This window comes from Schistocerca piceifrons, chromosome 7, assembly GCF_021461385.2.
Source record: "Schistocerca piceifrons isolate TAMUIC-IGC-003096 chromosome 7, iqSchPice1.1, whole genome shotgun sequence".
Taxonomy (NCBI): domain Eukaryota; kingdom Metazoa; phylum Arthropoda; class Insecta; order Orthoptera; family Acrididae; genus Schistocerca; species Schistocerca piceifrons.
This window is the reverse complement of record NC_060144.1, coordinates 558,704,501-558,731,741: the sequence shown is the minus strand read 5'-3', so window position 1 is coordinate 558,731,741 and position 27,241 is coordinate 558,704,501. Positions and strand designations below refer to the sequence as shown.

Here is a 27,241-nt window from a genome sequence, read left to right as displayed (position 1 = left end):
AACTTCCAATCGAGCTATCTGTATTTCCTTATAGAGAACACCACGGGGAGGGCGCAGTTGAGACTGTGAGTAATGTTGAAGGGTCTACAACAGCTTGGTCAGTTGTCTCACAGTTATATACGAGTTCTTTTGTCACACTGAAAGTCAATGTAACTTGACAGATCCATGCAGTCATGTGAGGCGTCCCATACATTCATTGGCACATGTATTCTTCGCAGCAACGAAGTGCCGCACAATCAGAGCATTGGAAATGTGTGGCCGAACTTAATTAAAAGCAACGATAAGTTGTATGATACATCGTGAGCCATGGAGAAATCGTCAATTTGGTGATAGTGAGAAGTGTGGCGTGGGTAGAGGGGCGGGATAAAACTTGTAGGAGGAAACCAAGTCTAGCCTATAGTAAGCAGGTTAAAGTGGATGTAGCTTGCAGTGGCTACGCAGAGATGAGGGACTAACAAGGAAAGCTGCACACGTGAGTCATCGAACTAAAGACCGCAACAACAGGTATGGTGAGCGTGTGGTTGAAACTTATGTATTCTTCTTGACCTGCACTTGTCTCCAAATAAAATTCTATTGAGCACCATTGTAATCTACATCGAAACATTAGTCAATGACTCATTTTGTTGATCACCACACAGGATTTATTCGTACACTGATAAGCCAAAACGTTATAACCATTGCTCATCGCGAGGTTGTATGCTACCTAGTGGCGCTGAGAGCATGCCACGCGGTAAGGGGAGTATTTGAGCAGAGCAAAGACGAATGAGGAACCACTGTAGCGGTTATACGTGGCGCAAATGCGGAAACCCGCTGACTTAAGCGACTTTGGCAAAAGGCAGATTGTTAAGGCCCCGTCCTGGGAGCGGAGCATCCCGGAAACGGTGACGCTGGTCGTCTGTTTGCATGCTACTGTGGTGAGCATCTATCGAAAATGGCTGAAGAATATTGAAAGCACGAGTAGGCGACAAGAAGTTGAGTGTCCGTACCTCACCACAGAGCGTAGGGATCAGAAGCTCGACCACTCTCTAAAGCAGGACAGGTGGTGATCTGTGGCAGACATGACTACAGAATATAGTGCTGTAGCAGGCACTAGTGTTTTGAAGCACACCGTTCAGTGCAGAGTGCTGAACATGGTGTTCCGCAGCAGAGGACCCCTACGTGTTCCCATGTTGACCCAACAACATGACTGCAGTGGGCACAGCATTATCGAGATTGGACCGCGGATCAATGGACTCTTTTCGCCTCGTCGGGTGAATCCCGTTTGTTGTTAAAACAGATCGATGGTCGTGTCCAGATACGTGCTGATAAAGCTGTCGTCCAGGCGAATGGCTGCAAGAAACATGCAGCGCGCAATGGACGCAGGCCAGTGGGAGAAGTATTATGCTATGGGAGACATTCACCTGGGCTTCCACGGGACCTATGGTAGTAAACACAGGGTCTGTGACAGCTGTGGACTACGTGAACATTATTAGGGACGGACCACCTGTAACCCCTTCCCTACCAGTGATGGCATCTACCAGCAGGATAACTGTCTTGTGTCACAAGGCCAGAATCGTGCTGCAGTGGTCTGAGGAGCATGATAGCGAACTCATGTTGATGTCTTGACCATCAGAACTGGCTCTTCTGAAACCGATGAAACCCACCTGGGATGCTATCGGGCACCAGCTCCACGCCCGCAAACCAGCCGCCCGTAAATTACGGGATGTGCGTGACCTGTAAGCATCTGATGTCACAAATATCTCGAAACCTGTCAAATACTTGTCGAATCCGGCACGCAGAATCACTGCTGCATTGCGTTCCAGAGGTGAATCGACACGCTTTTAACTAGGTGCTCATAATTTTTTGTCTCATCAATGTATGTTCATCTATGTTACGAGAAATAAGGCAGAATTGGATTCCAACGATGGTCTTCCAATACATTACATAGTTGTTCAGAAGCTATTAGCCAATCCCCTACCTCCCTAATCCTTGTAAAACATTTACTAGAAAATGTGTACCCCTGGAAAGATGGAATAAGACAACATTTTCCAAAACACAGATAGCTGGTGCCGCTACATCTGCTTCCATGTCACTGGGATATCACAATACAAATGCTGTAATTGGGAAATAGCACAGCCTTACCACAATCCAGAGTCACAAGTAGTAACACTCAGGTAGCAACAATATGATACTGAGCCGACTGGAATCGGCAACCAGATGGCTCGGTTTGTGGTGCGGTGTGGCGGTGCTTACCTTGGGCGGTCGGTCCTCAGGCACTCCCAGACTGGGTTCGCGCCGGCGCCGCGCGCGCCCTCTTTATACGGCGGCCCTAACCGCGTTAGGCCGCGCTTCCGCCACTAATTGCCTTACGCCGGCCGGCAATCCGCTTAGCTGCCGCGAAACTGCGCCAAGCGCTACTGTGTGTGTATGCTTGTTGCGAGGGCGCCTCTTCTTCCTCTCGTTATAGTAACGCTGCTTTGCTGTCACTCTGCAAATCCGAGCGTCCTGGCTTCTGTCCCAGGCTGCTCAAGTACTTTTTCTTTATGATGCTCTAAGCACTTTAAATACACTGACGGAAATGGAAGGGGTTGCACCATGAACACCTTGACCGAACTGATACTGCAGTATTTCCGTGCCAGTGGGATATGTTGATTAAAATTTCATCCTTATGCGAGCTTATTTTCAGTGCAGCAAAATGGCATTCTTACCGATGATGAGTGATGTGAGTACATGGTGGCTTTTGGGTGTGTCTAACATTACTGGAGCTTTTCGTGTGGAGATCACAACATGGAATTCCTAGAAGACGTTCGCATGTAGCTTATCGCCATTTTTCGGTTCTGGAGCAAGGTTGAATCATTGTCATGAGGGACATAACATCATCATACCTCATATCGCAGATTGTCTGTTATATACATATACAACTGAGTACGTGTTTATGAATCTTTTCCCAAGCCCCTGGATTGACTTCAGCCACATCTGGCACAGCAGCCCTCACAAATATCAGTGTTGTGGGTTTATAGCCTGCTAGATCCAATAGGAGTGGAGATACAGACAAAAACATGTTTTTTCCTAGCCCCTGATATATAGACCACCCTGAATGACAGTCATGTTGTATGGAACAGTACCAGCCTGAATCACCTGCTTTGTGGGGCAGGCTACACGTCAGGGGCAGAATCAGTTTTTCAGGCCCCAACATGCAGGCTGCCCTGCATGACAAGTGTGTTGTGCAAGTCGTATCAGCTTGCTTTATTTAACCATATTGTAGGGGCTACACATGCTCATGAGCATAGCTAGGGACAGGTTGAGATGGCTAGGGGAAGGGGTGGACAGAGGGAGACAGGGGAGGAAATAGATGGAGAGAAAGGAGGAGGGGGAGATGCTTGAGGCACATGGAAACTGTATAGGGGTAATGGACAGGTGAAAAAATAGGAGGAGGAAGTGTAGATGGAAAGAAATAGAGGGAGGAGGACATGGTCAGAGGGAGGAGGGGGGGAAGAAAGATATAGTCAGAGAGAGGGAGTGGACAAAATGTTCAAAGAGAGGGAGAGGAGAAGATGAAGAGACTGAGAGAGTGAGGAGGAGGATATAGACAGATAGAGGTGGGAGGGTGAAGTGGACAGACAGAGGAAGAGGTGGATGTAGAGAGGGGGAGGAGGAAGTGTGTGACTGCGTATGCAGGTTGAGAAAAAGGCTAGTAGTGAAACAACTGTAGAATGAATGGTTATGAAATGGTCAATGGTGTGGCTTGAAGAGGAGATGCAGGTCCCTCCAGAAGGCCACCATGAGAGGATCGTGAAATTGTTCGATTGTGTCTGACGAATAAACTGATGACAATAGACAAAATATTGAAAGTCACCATAAACCGTCAGGAACAGATTAGCGGAGAGTGGGTTGAGTTCTCTCGTTGAAATTGATCGTTTATTGGTGATAAAAAACCCCAGATAACAGAAATCTCCGTATTGTAGAGCCTGAGGCAATTGGGTCATTCTGTGTGTCCAGTGATGGGGTTCGCTTCGGTCTGAATCGCCATCATGGATATGAAAGCAGGGCTGATTTCGTAATTGTTTAAGCCATGTTTAATACTCGTCAGTATGTGGCAAGAATGGTCAACTATGTTGTATACCCTGCAAGACCATGGGACTAAACTCGATTTTCCATCAGAATAATGTGAGATCCTACATTTCAGTGTACATGACATCTGTCTTGAGGAATGCATCGATCCTTGACTATCCTGCTCTGTCCTCTGATTTATCGCAGACAGAGCTTGTATGGGATACAATGGGTAGATATATGTTTTCATACCAGCCTCTTGTCAGTATTGTTCATGAAATGACACAGCATGTGTTTCATGCATACCAAAAAATTCCTAAAGGTGACTTTCGGAGGTTGTTTACTACAGTCACAAAACGAATACAAAAGAGTATTCGTACCTGTGGAGGGCCACACATCATAGTGATTGTGGTGATGCACATCTGTTTAGGATAGAATGAATCGTTAATCATTTGATGTTCGTTACGTGATGAATATTTCCACGAAATGTGATAAATATTGGACTGGTGCTCCATGACGTAACATTCCATTTCCGTAAGTGTATAACGAGATACAGTGTGTTATGGATGGAAGAAAGTGTCATTGGACTCAAAGATCAAACACTATAAGCCAACAGCGAAGAATGTGGTACTATATGCTACTAACACGGGGGGGGGGGGGGGGGGGGAGTCCAGTACTAGATGGGGAGCACTCAAAATTAAATCATTTAAAAGGGTTCACCTCTCTATTTCTTCCGACTTCGGATAGATTGAGGTCGAAGCTGATGACACAGAAATTGTTTTGTACCACGTGGAATCGCCAGAAAATGAAGGTTCCAGGGGACTCGAGATGTGCATTGATACTACAGTTTCATAAGGAGGGTAATATTGCTGGCTTGAACAAGTACATAGGCTTATCTCTTTTACCAGTCACCTTTGTCAACTTTAAGAAGGCCTATGTCTGTTGACAGACAGAGAGTTTTGAAAATGTTGAAGAGCTAAGTGAACATTGTCCATATTTATAGGCTACTGGTGACTGAAATTTCGTGGAAAGATCACGCTGCAACGAGAAACGTCTTTGTTTTAATGACTGTCACATCAATCCGCGTATCATTCAAAAGCAGCTGGCTTTCTTTGGAATTTTTCGATGCTGTTCCTGAAGCCTATCTGGTAAAGATCCCACACCCAACAGCGATACTCCATAAGAGGAGTACATCTGTTGCATCTTGCAAATGGTCTGCCAGTAAAATTCAGTCTTTGATTCGCTATCCACACAAGATTTTCTTTGTGATCGTTCCAATTTAAAATGATCGTAATTGTAATCCCTAGTTATTAAATTGAATTGACAGCCTTAATGTTTGTGTGGTTTGTCGTATTAAGCAAATTTAACGGATTCCTTGTAGTACAATTTCCATTATTGCCGATTTTTGCACCATCCAGATATCTTGTCCGAATCATTTTTCAATTGGTTTCGATCTTCTGATGACTTTACTAGACGGTAAACGACAGAATCATCTGCAAACAATCTAATAGGGCTGTTGAGATTGTTTCCTAAATCTTTTATATGCAGAGTGTTTTAGAAATGAATGCAGAAAAATGAGACGGCTGGTAGAGTGGTTCATGAAGAGCAGCTTTCACATTCCAACCCTTGTTCGCATCACTTAACAGTCGACGCTAGGTTCATTTAACAGCGTAACGCGCCGGCGGGAAGGTAGGAATACAGCCCCCATATGAGTCGAAATGGTTGCAGGTATTCCAGGCGGCACAACACATCGGAGTTTTTTCCGGCATTTGGCGGGTTTCGAACTCGTGCTTGGTAGTGCAAATGCCGGTTTGATATAAGTCTCAGGGAGGGCACCACTTCTGCACATTGTAGAGTCTGCTTCGCACTGCAGAGACTGTTTCGCCCTGCGTCTGTGTGTCATCAAATTGGGACACTCTTGTGTTTGGTACTGTGCAGAGCGGACGGGAAATGGAGCGCTTTTCTTGGGAGGAAAGGGCACACATGCACTGTGCTGCAATTGCTCTGGCTGTTCAACAGTTGCACGTTCATCAGTTTCTAAATCGTCGAGTGCCAGATCCAAGTACGTTCACCTCCGTCCACAGGTCCCTGAGAGAGACACGTGCACTTGACGTGAATTGTCCACTGACGACGTAATGTTATGGCATATGTTCATTTCAGGCCTACATCGAAACCCGATGCATTCATTTTGTAATACAGGTGCGAAGGTCAGACGGACGCGGTCGCCAATGCACAGTGCATACACCAAAGTTTGAAGAGGAGGCGTTAGCACTGCTGAAAACGTGCCCTAACAAGGTCGCGGAGTGTTGCTCACGAAATGGGTGTAAGCTGTTCTACTGTCTGTCGTGTGTCGAATGAAGCTGACTTGCGCCCTTAACCGCCTTCAGAAAGTCCAAATCCTTAAGCCAGAAAATTTTCTGCGTCGCATCGACTTCTGCCAGTGGTTTTTGCAGAAGCGTGCCATTCAACCTGAATTTCAACTCGTTGTACTTTTTACGGACGAGGCAACCTTTAAAAGAGAAGATGCGTTCAATAGCTACAGTCAACACGTATGCGCACGGGAAAATCCTCACACAATCTTTGTTCGTGGTCATCAAGACGGCTTCGCTACCAACGTTTGGGCGGATTTGGTGGGCGATAATCTGATTTTTTCATACATGCTCCCCTGACGACTGAATGCGAATTGATACTTACATTTCTTAAGGGAAACTCTGCCAGAGTTATTGGAACACGGGCCACTCAACGTGCGACAGCGCGTGTGGTACCAACACGATGGTGCATCTACGCACTTCGCTCATGTGGTGCGAAAACATTTAAGTGAAACTTTTGGTGAGAACTGAAAAGGGCGCAGTGGGCCAGTGGCATGCCTGCAATTTCCGTCGACTTGACGCCCCTTAATTTGTTTCGTCTGGGGACACCTGAAATCTGTTGTTTACGAAACACCGATCGAGATGTATGAAGAGCTGATAGCGCCAATTATGGAAGACAGTGATGAAATCCGCACGTTGCCAGGGGTGTTTGAAAGTGTGCGACAGTCAGTCAGGCGTCGTTGCACGGCGTGCATTCAGGCAGGAGGGAGTAATTTCGAGTAGTTTTTGTAACTGTTCGCAAATACAGGTCATGAAACATCAACCCTACCTCTCTTTTTCCTTGTTGCCGGTAAGAAATTGAAAAAATAGGCCTGCAGACCTGCCGTCACGTCGACTCGAATGGTGGGCTGTATGCCTACATTCCCGGCGGCGCGCGACGCTGTTAAATGACACGTATCGCCGAACGTTACCAGATGCGGACATGGGGTGCACCGTGAAAGTTGCTTGTTATGAGCCACTCTACCATTCCTCTCATTTTTTTACATTCATTTTAGGAACACCCTGTAGATTAGAGACAGCAGAACGCATATAACGCTTCCTTTAGAAACACTAGATATCACTTCTGTTTTACACAATACTCGTCCATCAGATTCTACGAGCTGTGACCTTTCTGAAAGGAAATTTGGAATCCGGAAGCACAACTGCAACGATACTCCATAGGCATACAGTTTGATTAGAAGCCACTTGTGAGGAACTGTATCAAAAGGCTCCTGGTAATCTAGAAATATGGAATGAATCTGAGAACTCATCTCAATAGCACTCATTACTTCGTTATTTTCCTTGCGTATCTCATGAAGGCATGAATGGTATTTAAAACATGGTAAACTTTGATTTCTCTCACTTCGCTTCTAATTTTTGTTCTCCGGGTCAGGATTCTCTGCTTGAAATGCACACATTTGCCCTTCTCCATCATCCCCAAATGTTTCTGTTATAGAAACAGCCCATAAACATAAAAATATGAGTTGTGCCAACTGCAAGATAGAATACATGTACATTGTAATTAATTTTATTTTTCATAAATCATTGACTAATGCCTAAAGATAAATTTTATTAAGGCTGTACATTCCAGAACATCACTGTGCTGTATAGGTCAATATCACAATATTAGAGAACTCGAAACTTTCTTATAATGAATTACTTTGTAAAAAAAATTGCTACCCATTCTGATTATTACTTCAAGATCGTTTTTTATGGTTTACAGGTTTACGACATTTGGTAGATGCATAAGTTAGCAGCGTTTTTGAATCGCGTGTTGGTATTCCGGTTGCTATGCGTTTGTTTATCGATTGTCATTTTTATTTGTTGTTCACTCTTATTATTTGAGTTTATATATTGTCATTTTGTCATTTGGAGATAGTGGGTGGAACTGTGGAGCTACAGAATGGCATGACAAGTGGAGGAATCGGAACATTTCCGACACATTCTTCTGTTTGAGTTCAGCAGAGGAGGCAGCCAGAAACTTTCGCACCATGTATGGGGATACTGCCATTGGGTAGAGCACGGCAAGGAAATGGTTTCTTGTTTTAAGGAGGATCGTTTTAACATTAGTGACTCTCCACGTTCAGGAAGGCCAGCGGGGTTGAATGAAGATCGTTTAAAGGCATTAACCCACAATGATTCACGTTTGCATGCAATGGGGAAGATTAAAAAATCGGGTGACTACCGCATGCTCTGAGCCAAAATCACGAAAATCAGCGGGTAGCCATAAGTGCATCTCTGATTGCTCGTCATCACTTGATTCGTAAGCAACACCAACCATTTCTAGCCTGTACAGCTACTGTTGACGAGAAATAATATTTTTGTGCTAAGATAAGGGAAAGAAAGGAATAGTTAAGCCCAAAAAAAGCAGCAACTCCACGTACAAAGACCTACCCGCATCCACAAAAGATAATGTTATGCATGTGGTGGAACAGCGACGGTGTCGTGTAACCATCACTGCTGACGCAACCCAAGAACAACGACAAGGAAGACCGCGTGAAGTGATGGTACTCCACCATAACGGCCGCCCGCATTCTGCTGGACTGACAAAAAACCACCATGTAGGAGTTGGGTTTGGAAGTCATCCCGCACCTACCTTATTCACCTAATCTTGCACCCTCAGTTTTGCATCTTTTCAGTTTTCTGTCGAACGATCTTCAAGGAACTTCCTTTCTGGATGAAAATGCGCTCCGAACATGGCTCGAAAAGTTCTTCACCTCAAACCCACGTGATTTCTACAGTCGCGGAATCGAGAAGTGACGCCAGCGTTGGCAGACCGTAAAAATAGTGAAGGAGAATGTATTATCGATGACTAAAGTCTCTGTTACGTGTACCTGTTGCGTTTATTAAACTTACAGAAAATAAGCTGTGATCTTATGCGAAGTTCACCGTAGCAGCAAGCTCCTCGTGTCTCGCCTTGCGGGGCGCTTAAGATTGGCGCCACGTTCATGTCGCTCCCGGGATTCACTGCTAGTGGTTGCAGATATGATGGGAGATGGGATTCAGCATCACTACAATTAAAACAATGAAATTATTGATTATATGAACTATAACTAAATACACTGTGCTCACCAATGTCACTGTAGGTGCTGGAAATGTATTCCTCTTTCTAGAAGGCGCAGTTCAACAGTTTACATTTATTTGCGAACACCTTTGCCAATGTTTCACATGTAATCGATTGCAGATAATCAATTATCGCTGTCTTCAGTTCATCTATTGTCTGTATTCTTTTGAAACACAAATGTTTCAGCCATACCCCAAAGAAAATAGTCGGGTGGTAACGGATCCGGAGAACGCGCTGCCCACAACCCTTTCATAATTACTCTGTCTCCAAATATTTCATTTAAAAGTAGTATAGCGAATGGTGCACCATATAAAAAGTAGCGTTGTCTTGTTGGAAAATTGAATTATTGATCTCATTTTCATTCAGTAGGGCAGTAACTGGATAAATTATCTGGGAACAATAGACATCGGAAGTGAAGGCAGTATCGAAAAAAATCTGGCATATAATTCGCTCCCGCTTTATGACAACCCACATAGCGATTTTCTTTGCGTGCAATGGCGTTTCTCTTAAGACATTTAGGTTTGCTGATGACCAAATTCGTGAATTTTGGGAATTAATGTAGCCAGATAGGTGAAACCAAGCGTTATCAGTGAAAAAATTTCGATCTAAAATACCAACTCCATGTCGGCTAACAAAACAAATCGCTGAAACCATTCACAAGATGCCACTCCTTTCTCATGGTCCATACATTGTGATTGCTGTATAGCAGTAATTTTATATAGACACATCCCCAGTTCTTTGGCTGCGACCTTATACGCTGTCGTATAAGAGACTTTAGCCTCTTGTGATAATCTCCTCACTGATTTTCATGGACTCCGCAACATGATGTCCGAAATGTAGTCAAGCTTCCGTTCCGTTAAAGTAGTGGACTTTCCAGTTCGTCCTGCATTATGAATTGAACTTTTTGTCTGTAATTTGCGAATTAAATCTCGTACAGTGTCCCGATGTGGACACATCGAAGCAGGAAAAAGCAATCTAAATTGTCGCCTCAAGTGGACCGTGAAGTTTCCTCCTGCACGAAAAATCTATTCTACTAAAAACTCTCTGTAATAGTAAGCATTCCCACTACATTCAGCTTACACAAGAACTAAGCAGTAAGATAACAACTGCAACCTACACACAACGCTATTACCCCCACCCTACCACTGCAAGTCCACGGAACACGTGCAGGCGAGACTTCAATGTACTGTCAGCCTTACGCGCCCTGCTGCTACTGACAGACTTCGCGGACGCACATTATTATCGGAGTACTCACAGATGGACGTCTAATTGAGTGTATTTTATATTTCAGGTGCCATGTACACTAAAGAGTCAAACAAACTGGTACCCTACCTAATATCGTGTAGGGCCCCCGCGAAAACGCAGAAGTGCCGCAACACGACACAGCGTGGACTCGACTAAAGTCTGAAGTACCGCTGGAGGGAAGTGATACCATGAATCCTGCAGGGCTGTCCGTCAATCCGTAAAAGTAAAGAGTACGAGCGGGTGGAGATCTCTTCTGAACAGCACGTTGCAAGACATCCCAGATATGCTCAACAGTGTTCATGTCTGGGGAATTTGGTAGCCAGTAGAAGTGTTTAAACTCAGAAGAGTGTTCCTGGAGCCACTCTGTAGCAATTCTGGAAGTGTGAGTGTTACATTGTCCTGCTGGAATTGCCCAAATCCGTCGGAATGAACAATGGACATGAATGGATGCAGGTGATAAGACAGGACGCTCACGTACGTGTCACGTATGAGAGTCGTATCTAGACGTATCAGGGGTCCCATATAACTCCAACTGAACACGCCCCACACCATTACAGAGCCTCTACCAGCTTGAACAGTCCCCTGCTGACATGCAGGGTCCATGGAATATATGAGGTTTTCTCCATACCCGTAAACGTCCATCCGCTCGATACAATTTGAAACGAGACTCGTCCGATCAGGCAACAAGGATACATGAGTGGGATTTCGGCTCCGAAAGCCCATATCGATGATATTGCGTTGAATGGTTCGCACACCGACACTTGTTGATGGCCCAGCATTGAAATCTGCAGCAATTTGCGGAAGGGTTGCACTTCTGTCACGTTGAACGATTCTCTTCAGTCGTAGTTGGTCCTTTTCTTGCAGGATCTTTTCCCGGCCTCTGCTATGTCGGAGATTCGATGTTTTACCGGATTCCTTATATTAACGGTACACTCGTGATCTGGTCGCACATGAAAAACTCCACTTCTTCGCTACCTCGGAGGTGCTGTTTCCCAGAGCTCTTGCGCCGTCTATAACAGTACGCTCAAACTCACTTAAATCTCGATAACCTGCTATTGCAGCAGCAGTAACCGATATAACAACTGCGCCAGACACTTGTCTTACATAGGCGTTTCCTAATTTTGCCTGTTTACATATCTCTGTATTTGAGTAGGCCTGCCTAAAGCAGTTTTTTTGGCACTTCAGTGAAAATACGAAAAGCACAGCAGCTGTCATTAAATATCATTTACATCTGATTATCAAGTTTAGAGATTCAACTATTTAAACCATCACGGAAACAGAGATTTTGGATTATAAAATGCATAAATGTATGAGATGGTTGTAGTAAGTATAATAACTTATGGCATGTTGTGGGTATGGTCTTCAGTCTCAAGACTGGTTAGATGTAGCTCTCTATGGCTGCCTGGTCTGTGCAAGTCTCTTCATCTCTGTGTAACTACTGCAACTTACATCCACTTGCAACTGTATCTAGGTCTCCCTGAACAATTTTTACCCTACCCCTACTGCTCTCTATTACCGTTTTAACTATTCCTTGATGCCATAGGTTGCGTACTGTCATCCTGTCACTTCTTTTAGTCAAATTGTGCCATAAAGCTCCTTTCTTCCTAGTTCCATGCAATACCTCTTCATTAATTACTCGAACTGTCCATTTTAATCTTCAGCGCCCTTCCGTATCGCCATATTTCATAAGCTTCTATTGTCTTTTGTTGAATACGATACATAATATAGCTCAAATCTTTCGTTCTTTCCTGTTTTTCAGTTGACTGTGTGTAACGAGTGAAATGAATTCAGTGAGCAGCAACTCAGATTGAAGAACTGTAAATACGGTACAGTTTTATCATATTTTGGGAGCCAGGTTTATTGTTGACACGTGATGTCGCTAATTTTTTTTCTGGATTTTTCCCGCATTCTATCGCGGAATGTTTACTGTCTCTAATATGACGCTTCTCGAGGTTCAGTGATTTGTTAGTAAATAGTAACTACTATTTTCATTTTAACTCCGGGAGTCTCTAAGTTGAACGAATGGGATTTTGAATAATACCCGTTCTACGTACTGTTGATGTGCTATTGACAACGAATATTACTACATTTTCATGTTTGCCCAGTTGAATCACATGCGAAGTATAATTCCCTGCGATTGAAAATATTTTATATTTGCCCCATAAAATTACACGTGTCACTAAAGAACTACGACGTAGCTGTTCCCTTTCAGGTAGCGTCAAGTGATTAACTGGTTGTATTGGACTGTGATTGCTTGGCTATAAACCAGGAAGCTACGGCAGCAAATAACAGGTTGATTATCTGTAGGCGTGAGCCGTACTCACAATGGCTGGTTCTACAGTAATCTATGAAGGATGGCACGTCTATGGGCTACGAGAAGCCCGCAATATCGGTTCTGTATAGAGCGTAGCGCTATAGTTCAAGACTTAATGGGGGCTCTGCAGCTTACAACGCAACGATCCTGCAATAAGCAGGCCTTGTCAGTTACAACTACTTCGAACAGTATAATACAGTACTTTTACTACCGCTCTCACGATTTCGTTGTTCTGTGCGTGAAAAATTAAAGACACTAAAAAACAAATGACACTGGTTAACTGAAGATTAAGTAAATTTAAATTTAAATACGTTGCGGTAACAAGAAATTTTGCGGTATGCTACTCTCATCTTGACATGTATCGTGTGAGCACAAAGTTATCACGACGCTTACATTACAGGACAGTCTCCAGTTGTCTCTCCAGTAGCCTGCGGACCTGCACTCGCCAATCTCCTGCTTTTGGTTCAAATAGCTTCTGTGTTATTCCTCATCCTGAGTGACGAGAATAAAAGCTGAAGAGCAGACTGTGTTCATTTGTATCGGTCTGTGGCAGGCCTTGTTATGCAGGCTGTTTGAAGAGGATGCCAACATAAGCTACAGTATGGTCCATGCAGAGGAAAAACATCCCATGAGAATATCCTCTACTCTCAATTAGTTTCGTGAGAGCTGTATCAGACTCACTGCATTGGCCAAACTGCTCACTTTAATACAAGTCACTTCTACAGAAATATACAAACGCCTTTTACAAAGTGCTGCAGTGAGGCGATGTCTTTTACCTATCTGACTTACCTGAGTTAAAAAGGTAGCAATATTTTACTTTCGTACGTTAGTTATTCTTGTAACCCAGTCGACGAAGATGAAAACAAGGCGAATAGGGGAAAAATTTCTGTAGTCACAATTTTTTATACAGTGGTAGGATATAATATCATGAACAACATACAGAACGTGTGGAGAGTGAGCATTGGGGTGTTGGTGGGGCCTTTCAGGGTCAGTTTTTTGCTCTTTCCTTGAATAATTCGAAAAGCGCGGCTTTTAGCGAAAATGTTTCCCAGTACAAGTTGAAACTACATTCAGTTTCCTACAAAAAGGATCCTATTAATTTTTTCTGTAGAATTGATAATTTGTGCGTTGCAGAGGATCGGAAATTATTAAAAATTGTGTTTTAGTGGTGTAAAATTAATGTTTATTGAGGAATAAATTGTGTTCTGCCGATGTGACTGGCGGCAGTGTGAGGGAGAGGGGCTGGAAGGTAAAAGTATGAGGCAAGACAGGATGCCAGAATGAGGTCACTAACTTCCCTCATTTGTGCGTCTGCAAAACGAAGAGCAAGCAAGTGTGTCCCCACTCTCTCTACACCACCACCCCCTGAACCGGAAACAACTATATGCTGTTTCACAATCATACATATTCTTCCGCAGCCTGTCTGTAAATCACTGGTGACGCAGGGTGCAGACACACTGGGAGTGAAACGTCCTGGCAGATCAAAACTGTGTGCCGGACCGAGACTCGAACTCGGGACCTTTGCTTTCGCGGGCAAGTGCTCTACCGACTTTTTTAAATTTTGTTTTTTATTATTTTTCCTTTTATCTTTTATTTTTTCTTATTTTTTATTTTATTTGTTCTTTATTTTGTATTTTGTATTTTTTTATAAATTAATTGTGTTTTTCTAATATTCACTATAATCATGAAATTATGTGGAACACATCGGCGACAGAGGAAAAAATTTATATAAATTCTGGGTTAAGCAAAAGAAAAGAAAAAGGAAAAGCAAAAAGAAAATCTGCGCAATCTGCGACGCGCTCTCCCATCCGCAGAGGTCAGAAGTAAACTCAGACACCACCGGGGGAGGAGGGGTAGGTGCCCTCTGAGCCAGGCGCCCCCCCAACTCAGTGGAGGTCTAACAAAGACCCCTCGAAGATAATTAGCAAATAATGTTCGGTAACGTGGCGTGTTTTCGAGAGCTGCATGGGCTGTTCGTAAATAGGTCCAGAAGTTGAGGCGGGATTTAGGTCCCTCATGAAAGAGATAAGCGACTGCCCACCCTTTGACCCACGTAATGGCATGACATTTGGCGGCGGGAAAATGTTTGTCCTCCAGGTAGAGAAACATTCGAGGTTCGACTGTGTCTGGTGGCACCCAGAGACAGAAGGCAATGATTTGCTGCACGAAGCGCCATACATCTTGCGAAGAGGCGCATGTCAGACGGTGTTCATCAGTGTCCAGTTGCTGGCAAAGGAGACAAAGAAGGGAATCTGACAAGCCAATGTTGTGCAGTCGCTGCTTCGTGGCAAATTTCCTGTTGACTATGTGATACCACAGTGCCCGGACGTTCGTAGGGAGGAAGGGCTGGTGGACGGTAGTCCACCCTATAGGCCACTGGATGGAGGGATGTTTCGTCTCCATCACATTCCGGGGAACACAGCGCAACAGCAGGTTGTAAAAATCCTTTGTCCTGGGTGGGCACGTATCTGGGAGACTGGTATGTATGTAACTGTAGTCGACGAAATAGGTCGAAATATGAGACAAATGAGGCACGATATGGCCGACAGACACCGGTGGTGAGGTGGAAGGAGGCAGGAGGACCTCAAGCAAGTAGCGTGTTAGAGATGTGCCCTGGCCGGTCCACTGTTTTCTCATGGTACTCATGTACAAGGCTGCAGCTCGAATACGGACATTGACGAGCCCGACGCCACCATCCCGTGGGGGCAGGCTCAGTGAGGAAATGCAGCAGTCCCTTACTAGGCTGGAAATGCTTCATTCTTAATCGTTCCTGGATGTTTGGTAATAATTGGTATGTTCTTCTTCCTGTCTCATCCCCATCCCAGATCTCTTGCCATAACACCAAATGGTTCAAATGGCTCTGAGCACTATGGGAATTAACTTCTGAGGTCATCAGTCCCTTAGAACTTAGAAGTACTTAAACCTAACTAACCTAAGGACATCACGCGCATCCATGTCCGAGGCAGCATTCGAACCTGCGACCGTAGTGGTCGGGCGGTTCCAGACTGTAGCGCCTAGAACCGCTCGGCCACACCGGCCGGCGCCATAATTCCATTCCCCTTCTTTTGACTGATGATTTATCCCCCACTGGAATCCCCATGATGTCCTCAGTTTTTTCAATCTGCTTCTTTTTTGCCCGGTACCATGCAGCCTGCTCCCTGATTTTTACATCTAGGGGGCACAACCCCATGAGAATCAACAGTGCTCCCCCAGGGGATGTACGGTAAGCCCTGACTGAGCGCAATAGGATCAACGATCCTCGTGAGCCTGTGAGCCCAGACTCCTGACCTGTAGCCCACGATGGAGGCGAGTATTGTATTGTGATACAACTTGATGAGGTTTGGGGGAAGATGGAATAGTCTATGCCCTATCATGATGAGGTTATTTAGGACCTCTAATGACCTATGCACTGTAACTTCAATGTGCTGGGTGAAGCTCCATTTCTCATCTAGTATTACTCCTAAGTATCTTGCTTCTCGACGAAGTATTATCGGTGTGCCATCTATCCTGACTGTAGGGTTTCTGGCTAGTTGGCCTTTTAAGAGCAAATAGGTTGATTATATTTTGGGTTCTAATTCCTCTCGGCTGCGGCCGCCAACCAACAGGAGGAGGTCATCAGTGTAGGCTATCACCTCTAGCACATATGCAGTGTTCTCCATGGTGTGAAGGAGAGGCTCCATATTGACATCCCAAAAGAGTTGCCCCAGGACAGAGCCCTGTGGACACCCCTTCGTTATCTTCTTGCCCACTCTCCCGCTAGGGGATGATAACCAGACCTCCCTATCCATACAATAGCTCCTGAGACATCCATATAGCGGCCCTGGACACTTTTTCTCTTGCAGGCAGGAGAAGAGTGAAGGCCACCACAGATTGTCGAAGGCACCACTGATGTCTACCATGATGCCAACTATGTACTTATGTGTGGACGACCCGCAGACCTCAGCCGCCATGGCGATTGCATCAGATGCAGAACGCCCTGGTTGAAAGCCGAAATGCCTACTGCTCATCCCACAGAGCACCTGGTGTGCCATCAGCCTGTCAGCTGGCAACCTCTCCAGCAATTTTCCAAGCATATCCAACAGACATATCAGTCTGTAAGACTTAACTTCTTCAGGATCTTTATCCTGTCCCTTTTTAATAATTACAACATTAGCCTGTTTCCAGATGGTGGGAAACGGCCTGAGGCTCAGGGCCTCGCTGTAGATTCTTGCTAGAGGTGTTACTAGTTGAGAAGCGAGGTATTGCACCACCTCCGCTATGATGCCTTCTGGTCATGGGGCTTTACCTCTTTTAAATGATTTGATGTGCGTCGCCACCTCGTTCTCTGAGAATGGGTACACCGCAGCATTATTTTGGTACTCTTCTCGAAGAGCCTGCCCAATTAGGCCTTGTTCTTCAGTTCCCCCTCTTCCTTGTCATCCAGAAGCAGGGACCGGAGAAGGACCTCAGCAGTTTCCTGCCATGACCCTGTCATCTGATTCCCATCCCTAACAGTTGACAGTACCATAGGTGACTGAATCTTTTCTCTAACTATTTTGTATGGTATGCCCCAGGGGCCTATAGCTAATTGGCTCTGGACGTATTTTTCCCAGCTTTGGAGTCTAACCCTTTTGAGTTCCGTTTGGATCTCTTCCTTGGCATTCCTGTAAATTTGTAGCCATCGCTGTTTCTCTTCCCAGACGACACTTCGCTGATAGTACCTCCTCGCCCTCTTGACCGACTATCGCATCTGCCCTAGTTCTGCAGACCATGGTGATGGGGAGGCGGCCACGGCCCTCCTCCTGGTTGGCACTGCTGCCTTCACCGCTCTAGTAATGGCACTAACTAGGTCTTCAGTGAGCTTGTCGACGTCTTCATCACCGTCTGGCCATATCGGGATGACAAACTCTCTTGTGAGGCGCTCCCAGTCTGTTTTGTTATAATTGAACTGAAATTCCTATCCTATGTCCCAGTGACACTCTCTATCATAACACTCAAAGGTGATTAGATTATGATCACTTGTCGTGACTTGGTTTCTTACTGTCCAGTTTTGCAGGTGACCAGCAATTTCAGGTGATACTAATGTTTAGTCAATATTCGTTCCTTCTCCTCCCCCACCAGTGTAGGTGGGGGGATTTCCTGCTCTGTTAGCAACCAAGTACTGCAAAGACATGATTGTTTCCTTCATCTTCTCCCCTCTTCCATCCCGAGTGCCACTGTGCCACAGGGGGGACTTCGTGTTGACATCTCCCACCACCACTATCCTTCGACCTCTCAGTGCCGTCGTTATCTGTACTAGTTGGTCGAGGTACACTTCAATTTCGTCGCCATACTGGAAGTACATATTTACTAGATGTATAAATCCCACGGGCGTCTGGAGTTCGACAAAAATACAATGTTCGTCTGAGAGGTGCTCAAGCACTGTGACTCTTAAAGCTTTATTTATTACTATGATGTTGGCTTTAGGGTCATTGCCAAAGCATACTGTTTGCCAGTTCACGGCAGCGAAAGCTGTATTTTCCGCAAAGAGTATGGCTTGTGTAGACAGAGTACATCTAGACTCATCTCCTCCACCACCCTTTGGAGCTCCTGCATGACCAGTCTACTGTTGTGTGCGTTTAGTTGTCCTAGCTGTATCATGGCAGTCATGGAAAGTACGTGTGAATGTATGAATCTGGAAAGGTCTTTCTCCAGTCATATGCTATCCTACCCTTAGCTAAGACAGCCTGATTTTAGATCTCATAAGGTCAAATTTCTCATTCCTTTTTTGAAATACCCTTTTAACAAGGTCGCGCAGGGCGCCAAAGTCAGTGGGGAGATTCATGGTCTTTAACTGTATCCTATTAACAGCCTCCATAGCCGAGAAGGTGACTTTACGTCCATATTGATGCCCTACCCGCACTATGTGCCATAGTGCTGTGGTCAGGACAGCTGGCTTCTCCAGACAGGATAATTGCAGAGCGTGTTCTAAATTTGGATAAATCCTAACAGGATCTACCTCTAGGCGTTTGACCAAGGGTTGATCTGAGGTAGCTGTGGCAGTCGTGCTGCTCACTGCGTTTACTTGCAGTGGTTCTTCAGAAGTGAAGCTAGTTTTTGCAGATGTTAATTGGCCCATCATAGTAGGACACCTTGCTTTTAATGCCCGATGTTTTGGCAATCTCAAGTTCTGGGTGGGGGGGGGGGGGGAGGGGGCGGCCACCTGTTCCCATGGATCTGTGTGGACGCACACGTCCACCATTCCTTCTCTTCCTGTTTTGCTTTTCGCGACAAAGGTCAGGAACTGCTTGAATTTGACAACCCTAGGTGGATCCCTGCACCTCTTCCCTGGGGGCTTTCTTTTTGGCATCCTACGCACTAGTGTGGCTTCAGCCATAATCGGTCCTTGAAATCAACCTCTGCTCCAACGTCCTGTAAGTTGGGCAATTCCTCCCTGAGGCGTTACATGTATTGTTCCCTCTTTTGATGCATGGAATACAAATTCCAGATCTTGTGCAGTTCTTCTTTATATGATCTTCTGCTCCACATCTGGAGCAAGCCGGCTTCTGATCACAGTATTTGTGGATATGATCAAGGTCTCCACAATTGTGACAGTGAGGCACCACCAAGTAGTCCTCCATGTTAATGGCATGGAATCCAACATATACCCTACCCATAGATGTAAGTTTCTTCCACATGGATCCTGATACTTCTGCTACATGGTGTACTACGTTCCTGTCTCTCGGGCCTGTCCTGAAGCTTAGTTTAAACTCGTTTTTAAATTGTTCATCTGTCGTATCGTCAAAGTTTTGGCTCTTAATCGTTTTGCAAAGTTCATTGCTGTCCATTGTGACACGTACGTCGTACATGATCACATGTGGGTTCCTCCTTTGGGAGGTTCGCATTTGACTGCCTTACATAAGTTTTCATTGTTCAAGATTTTATTTCTGTCCTCTTCTGTAGCCATACCTACAATAACTACGTTCCTAGTTGCTTTTACCTTATGAACCTTGATTTTCTCCTTGATTGGATTGACCATTGTGGTGAAGATTTCCTGCACTTTTTTTGTGTCTTGGCCGGGCATGGGTCTTAAGAAGACCGCCGTGTCCAGTTTCTGTGACACCTTCGTAATGGTTTCTTTCGTTGTTTGCGTCTTTGGTACAGCCTGAGCTACTACTCCTGCCCATGTCTTCGCAGCCTGAAGTTCTCTCGTTGTAATTCTGCAACTCGCCCCTCAAGCCTCGCGTGAGCAATCGCCCAAGAGGCGAGCTCATTTTTCAGAGCTAATATCGCTGTCTGACTGATCTTCCCGTTTCTAACGTTGGACTCCAACAGTTGTGTAATTCTGTCGTGTCTATCGCTTACGCTTTCGTCGATATGCTCCATGTTCCCTGATGGGTCGGGCCAGAAAGCATTGAAGCTCTCGTGGACGCACACAAATCGCTTGTCTCTGGTTCGGTCATGATTGACAAGCGATAAAAAAAGGGGGATTGGGAACCCATCTCTAGCCCCAGACTGGCTCCTCTGGCATGGGGGGGACTAAATATGCAGCTCACCCACTAACCTCGCCCCTAGGTCAATGGAACCCCTGAGCTACCGGGTTCAGCACACCATTGCCAGTATACTGTTCCCCTTCAGTGGCCCTGTCATCAACGATATCTCCCAGTGTTCACCGGCAAGTGCATCCCGCACTCTGGAGAATTGGATGCACTCCTTGGCCTTCGCTGCCTACTTGCCCAGGCTTCCACCTAAAGGCCTAGGACCTGCTCATACTCAGGTGGCGCGCCAGTCACCCAGTCGTTCGACGGTCTGGATCCAGCTAACCTGGCCCAGGCAATGTCACCACCCCCTGGGTTTGGCAGAAAACACCCCGGTTACCCACAGGCGCAGCGAAGCACACTTGCCGACTTGTGCTGAGGTGCCACGCCAACAAACAAGGTCGCCGGCATGCAGAGCACCTGCTGGTCTGTGCCCTGCGAATAGAGAGAAGGGACAGATGGTCAGTCCCTCAGACATAGCTCTCCCTGTGCCACGCACCCTTCAATTTTGCCTTGGGTTGGGGACATTTAACGTCCTACCTTGATGGGAGTTTAACGTCCTTCATTGACACACGACAATCCTCACCGTTCCACAGCCCGGATATGTTATTAAATTGTGATGATGCGATGATTATGATGTTATGGACCAGGTCTTGTGTTGTGGAGTTTGACATCGAGACGGTGTGGCAGTCAAACCCGAGATATGTTCCCTGGAGGGCCTCCACACATACTGGGGGATCATGGCCGACCATGTCTCACCCACAGCTTTTGATAATTCATGGTGAGCCAGTGTGGTTCAGTGACGACTACACCCAGTTAAGGGCTAGCATCATACATGGACGGCCCTTCCCGTGTTAGCTTCACCCCATCTAAGAGGGTTACTGAGTGCTGGGGTCACGTCAAGGCCACGGGATAGGACATTACGGTCTCTGCACCACTCAGATTCCTCTGAGCCTCAAGGGCACTTCAGAACAATCTTAAGATTCCTGGGAATCAGAGGGTTTCCTGGTGGTCTTAACCCAGTTACGGAATACAAACACACCTCCCCTGCGTGGCGCCAAGCAGACTGCTTCCTGTGCAAGAGGGAGAACTTGCGCAATGTGGGCCAATTTTGATGCCACATAGAGATTAAGAAACTCAACCCGTTAAAGTCTGTCCTGGTGGCGCAAGAGGTTCTGGCGGACGTCATTGCGGATGATGTGTAACAGGCGACGGAAATTCGTTGCCGCTGTGCGTGTGACCGTGGGGGTAAAGGTAATGCCCAGGTACCAGAAGGTTCGCACAAGCAGCAGGGGTGCCACTTCTCCCTCCTGGAGGCCTGGTCCAATGTGCATTGCAGAAGATTTGGCAACATTCATGGCACTGCCAGTGGCAGCCCCATAACGGGTAATCAATTCGAGGACTGCTCGAACCTCAGAGCCGGAGCAAATGAGGAGGAGGAGGTCATCAGCATATGCCCGACAGTGAAAACTGTGTTGGCGTAGGGTGAGGTCAGAGAGCTTGGTTGTAAAGCCCCCAATGAGGGGCTCAAGGGCAATGGCATACAGGAGGGTAGAGAGGGGGCACTCTTGCCGTATGGAATGGCAGATAGGTACTGGCCCAGCTAAATGTCCATTGACTTGGACACGTGAACTGGCACTGTTGTAAAGACGCCGGATGACATCGAGAAATGGGGGGAGGATGCCCATTCGGGCCACCACCGCAAACAGGAAACGATGGCGCACTTTATCGAAGGCGCTGGCGAAGCCTATAGCGACGACCGCTAGACGGAGTCTGCAGGCTGCCGCCATCGCAATTAAGTCACGTAATTCCCCTGTGGCAGTCTGTATGTTAACCTGTCCCCCAGGGTCGTTTGCTTTGGCGAGAGGATATGAGGGAGTATTTTTCGGAGCCGCATTGCCAGTTAGCGCGCGAAAATCTTGAAATCGGAATTGAGTAGGATGAGCGGTCTGTAACTCATGACCATCGAACCAGGGGCTAGTTTGTGGACTGGTATGATGATGCTCTCAGCAAAGGCGGATGGGATTGCTTGGTCAAATGTCATCAGTTCTTGATACATAGTCGTCCACCGTGGTGCCATGAGGTAAAACTCAAAAACTCAATCGGTAAGCCGTCAATGCCGGGCGGTCTGTTGACAGCACCCTTGTCGATTGCGTTGTTGACTTCGTCACGAGTGACCGCCACTGTCAAAGCATCCTCCTCCGTGTGGGGGAGGGTACGCGTGACGTAATGCAAAATGGAGTCGTCTGCTGCAGTTTCAGCATCTTCTTCACTATAAGTACGACGGTAGTGCTCGACGAATGCGTGGACGATGTCATTCTGGTCAGAGTGCTGGTGATCTGCCGACGACGCCGCCGTTCGTCGGACACTATATGATGCATGGATGGAATTTCTAAACCCACGTGATCGTGGCGTCACGTCCGTATCACCACCCCTTGCAATTTCCGGCATGCGAGCGCAATTATCTTCGCCTTAGTTCTTTGCCGTTCCAACTGGTTGTTTGGGGTTGGCGGTTGAGCGTCCAGATCTCGGAGAATCGCATAATGGAAGTCAACAGTGTTGCGATGGCAGTCGGCCACGTCCTTCCCATATGTCATCAGTGTCCCCCGGATCGCCGGTTTGGCGCAGTCCAACCACCATGTCAATGTCGAGCAGTAGCGGGGAAGGCGTCGTTCGCAGACTGTCCACGTTTCAGTGACTTGTTGGCGACATGCCAGGTCATGCAGGTGAGAAGAATTGAGTTTCCATGGCGCACGGCTGCGCCATACTGATTGCGGTGGAAGGAGGACCATACAGATGTAAGTGCAATGGTCGGAAAAGGCCAGCGGCCAGTGTTCGGCGCCCCGTATCGCAGATCTAAGCGTTTGTGAAGCATATATCCTGTCTATTCAGCTTGCGGAATGACTGGTAAGAAAGGTATGGCCAGAACGGTCGCCGTGTTGAACTTCCCAGGTATCGTGAAGCAGAAGGTCTCACACCACTATACGTAGTTCCTGGCATGTAGTATATTGGGGAATGTGATCTTTGGGATGCAGAATGCAGTTGAAATCACCTCCTAGTAGACAGTGGTCATATCACCCTAAAAACAGGGGAGCGATTTCCTCAGAATAAAGCTGGGCTCTTTCATGCCGTCAGTCAATTCCTGAGGGAGCGTAGACATTAATGATGCGTGTCCCCATGGCAATGAGTGCCATGCCCCGAGCTGATGGAAGGAAGGCGACGTTAGTCGCAGAAATCCCGTGGCGGATGTAGATGGCCACTCCGTGGCCCATAGGATCACTCGCAGAGGCGTGGGCGGTAAAGCCATTGATATCCGGGAGACTGGGCAAATGAACTTCCTGCAGAAGGGCAAAATCAATATCCGAAGCCCAGAGCATCTCCTGCATAAGGCGGATTTTCACCCTGGAACGGATGTTGTTGGTGTTGATGGTTGCTATCCGGTAGGCCTGGTGGCGGACTGCTGGAGGCTGGTCCACTCCGCCGTCCGCGCAAGGGCGTGGGCGTCTCAGCGGAACGTTATCCTGCTGGCCCGCAGGGGATTCTGGGGAGAGTATGTTTAGTGGTTCAGCCCCGACGGCGCAGGGTCCCGTAACGGGTCCTGCACCTCGACCTCCTCCTCGTACCACGCTGTGGAAGTGGGCACCGGTATATCGTCCATTTTTTCTGCAGAAGATGTTGTAATGGTGCGTGGTGTAGTGTCGCCTGTTCATTAATTAGTTCAGCGTCAGCACGGGGTGCAGGCACACCGGTGGATGTCTCCACGCTCATAGCGTCTTCGTCAGCAATAGCAGGTTCTGGGGCCTCATGCTGGTAGACGGGGAGTAGCGTCGCTCTGGCAGGAAGGCCGCTGTAGGAATGATGAGCGAGTCAATCTCCATCATGTTGCCGAGGTCAGGGTCAGCGTCCGGTTGCGTCGGCATCGTGGGCGGCGGGCCGTCCGAGACACACTCCGTCTGTATCTGGTCGGGCTCATTGGTGGCGTCGTTGGTGGAGTCCGGGCGACGTTGCAAAGTGGTAGGACAAGGTAGAGCAGCGGCGTAGGTCGCCGGTAGCACTGTAGGTTGCGATGTGTGTGGTTCTTCGGCAGCTGGAAGTTTCGTAATACGCTGTTGTCGGCATTCGGATCTAAGATGGCCTTCTTTGCCGCACCCGGAACGGGTCCAAGGCTGGCCGTCGTGTATAATTATTGCATGGCATCCGCCGATCTATAAGTAGGACGGGACGGGACCTGTCGCACCCCGTTTAGGACAAGATACGTCCGAAACTGTGTCCACTTCTCCACAGTGTGGCCATGGACTGTGCCGTATGGGCGGAGTACCGCATCGACTTCATCAGTGGGAAGTTCGAATGGCAATTCGAAAATGCGTATGGTGCGCATACCCAAGCCTGCGTGGTGGACGGTTACCTCCCCCACATTGCCATCAGCATGACAGAAGCGGAGAACCTGTTTGATCTCACAGAGGATGCGTTCGCACACCGCGCCGTTAATGATTTTAACATAGACTCTGCTGCTCACGATTGACAAATGTATGCCGACAATATCGGTCGCTGGGATCTTCACTTCCTCTCGCAGAAAACGCTCCACCTCGAGTGCTTTGGGTCGAACATAATCGTTGCAGAAAGTAAATCGGAGTGTAGATTTACGATAACGGTTCGCCATGGATCGTATACGGTAAGCCAGCATTAAGCAATGGCCTTCAGAATGTAAACAAGGAGAGCTCACGCTCCGCACGCGGTGAACACGGACGCGTCTGCTCTGTTGCCTTGCCGAACGCAGACTCGTCTGAGCCACCCAAGAACGACTGAAGACACGTCCTCACAGCTTCAGTTGTGCCAGTACCTTGTCTCCTACCTTCCAGTCTTCACAGAAGCTCTTCTGCGAACTCCGCTGCAGAGAGAAAATCTCATTCTGGAAACATCCCCCAGGCTGTGGCTAAGCCATGTCTCCGCAATATCCTTTCGTCTATATTCTTAGAAGATACTGAGTCATTGGGTTATGATTGTTCAGTTTTCAACTGCATTTCAGCAAAGAAAAGAGCAACACAGAAAATTAAAAAGAAGCTGACATCTGTATCCCACGCCCTCATTGCTGCCATTCGCCCTCGATCATTCATATCACCTACACTATATGCTGTCGCTCTTTTCACGTGCAGGAAGTCTGAATCAAAAAATTTTGATCAGTCTACTTGCTGGTTTTGGGATTCATTGGGACGTGTTACAAAGCACAACAGCTGAAGCTATCAACTGTCTAACACACTGAAGGGCCTGTCCCAAGAGGAACATTTTGTTCCGGTGTAACATGAAGTACTGGCACGTCGGTTGGAAACGTTGCAGCGGAAAAGGCTGTGAGATGACGTCGGCTAATAGTACACTAAATAGGACGACAGCACGACAGGAGAGAAGAGAACATAAGCGCCGCTTCAGATAGCCTCGGTCAAGACCCAGGCGATCATTGTAGGCAAAATCACCCCTCCCTTCCGCCTCCTTGATTTTTATGTCACTATCTACGGCCGTCCCATCACCCTCAACCCCACCCTCAAGTACCTTGGCGTCACCCTTGACCGTCGCCTCTCCTGGACCCCCCATCTCTGGACAATCCAAGCCAAGGCACGCTCCCGACTCCACCTCCTCAAGCTCCTTTCTGGCCGCACATGGGATCTGGACCCCTACACCGCCTCCACACCTATAAATTCCTCATCCGCCCTATCGTCTATTATGCCCATCCCGCCTGGATCGCCGCCCTCCTACCTTCTACAAATCCCTTCAAATCCTGGAACGTCATGTATTCCGCCTCGCCTATCTCATCCACCTCCTCTCCCCTATGCAGATCCTCTATGACTTAATTCCACTCCCACACCTCCTTCTTTTCCTCGAATGGATGCGGATCCTTTACACCTCCCGCAAACTTGATCCCCCTCACCTGCTTGTCTCTCCCATCCTTTCCCACCCCCGTCCGCTGCTGCGCCTGTACTTCCATACCCCACCTGCTCTCCATCTCTCCACACTCCATACCCTTGCCCAACATGGCTTCTGCCAACTCCCCCTCCTTGATGATGCCCTCATCGTCTCCATCTACCCCTCCTTCCAACTTTGATCCTCCTCTTCCTCCCCCTGTCTTTTTCCTCCAGGGCACCCTCTTTCCCTTCTCTCCCTCTTCTCTCCCTCCCTCCCTCCCTCCCCTCCCCCTCCCCTCTCACTGGGCTTCCACGCACCCCGCTACCCTCTCCCCTCCCTCTCCCTCCTTCTCTCCCGCTGGCATCAATCCCCTCCTCCTCTCCCTCCCTACCCTCACCTCTTCCCCCTGGCACACCCCCGGCTTTTTTGTGTGAACTGTGCATCCTTGTGCGCCAGAGACCGTCGCCGCAGTGCTCGTGTTTGTCGTCCCGTCAGTGCATCAGTGTCTCTCCGTCCGAGCTCCTCTGTTCACGTGTGACATGTATTCTCTGTTGTTTGCAGTGTTGAACTTTTTTTTTATCCGATCAGTACGTCGGTGAACGACTTCGCTTATTTTTACTATGTTTTGTCTCCCGTTTTTGTCCTCCATGTCTGTTTGTTTTTCTGTCTTCCTATTATACTGTGTGTCTTTCCTATGGCCGAAGAGCGGCGCAAATAGGCCGCTGCCGGCCTACCTTATTTGTAAGGTCTCAAAATGACAATAAATAAAAAAATAGCCTCAGTTGCTCTAGAAGAGCCGCACTAGTGGGGCCGCACTAGGAGACAGGCCTTCATCTAAACTGCTTAGCTG

At 47.2% G+C, this 27,241-nt stretch overlaps 1 protein-coding gene across 1 annotated transcript in view; it reads right to left on the bottom strand.

Moving 5' to 3' along the window:
- LOC124804970 (transient-receptor-potential-like protein) overlaps positions 1–2,309 on the bottom strand; it is a 205,984-nt gene extending 203,675 nt beyond the window's left edge. Inside the window, exon 1 of the mRNA XM_047265360.1 lies at positions 2,233–2,309. The gene's annotated coding sequence lies outside the window, so the exon portion shown is untranslated. The remainder of the gene's footprint in view (positions 1–2,232) is intronic.
- Between the last annotated feature and the right edge of the window lie 24,932 nt (positions 2,310–27,241).